The sequence below is a fragment of the Triticum dicoccoides genome, chromosome 6B (genome assembly GCF_002162155.2).
Source record: "Triticum dicoccoides isolate Atlit2015 ecotype Zavitan chromosome 6B, WEW_v2.0, whole genome shotgun sequence".
Lineage (NCBI taxonomy): Eukaryota > Viridiplantae > Streptophyta > Magnoliopsida > Poales > Poaceae > Triticum > Triticum dicoccoides.
In genome coordinates this window covers 723,713,110-723,713,555 of record NC_041391.1, presented here as the reverse complement: position 1 = coordinate 723,713,555, position 446 = coordinate 723,713,110, and positions in this window count along the sequence as shown.

Genomic DNA, 446 nt, shown 5'->3' with positions numbered 1-446 from the left:
ATATATATATATATATATATATATATATATATATATATATATATATATATATATATATATATATATGTATGTAATCAGTCAATCGTTGACACTCCAAGCAGCTTCAGAGTTGGGATCGATCGATGAGCTTCAGAGTTGGGCAAACCTGGTTCACGTCCGGCGGCCGTTCTCTCGCTTCTCCCCGGAGGCAGAGCTCGCGCCGCCGCCGGTCCTCCCCGGAGACAGAGTTAGGGTTAATAACTTTTTTCTTGAGGAAAAGTTAGGATCAATAACTAATAACTCACCACGTTAGATGGGCTTTATGATGCGAGAATTCGTGCTATATCCCATTCCAGTTTATTTGTTTAATGGAATGCTAAATAACATTTGGCGGAACTTTTTATTGCCAAACAATAAAATATTTGTAATTTAATAGAAAAAGGTTTCACCTCTCTAATTTTAAAGCT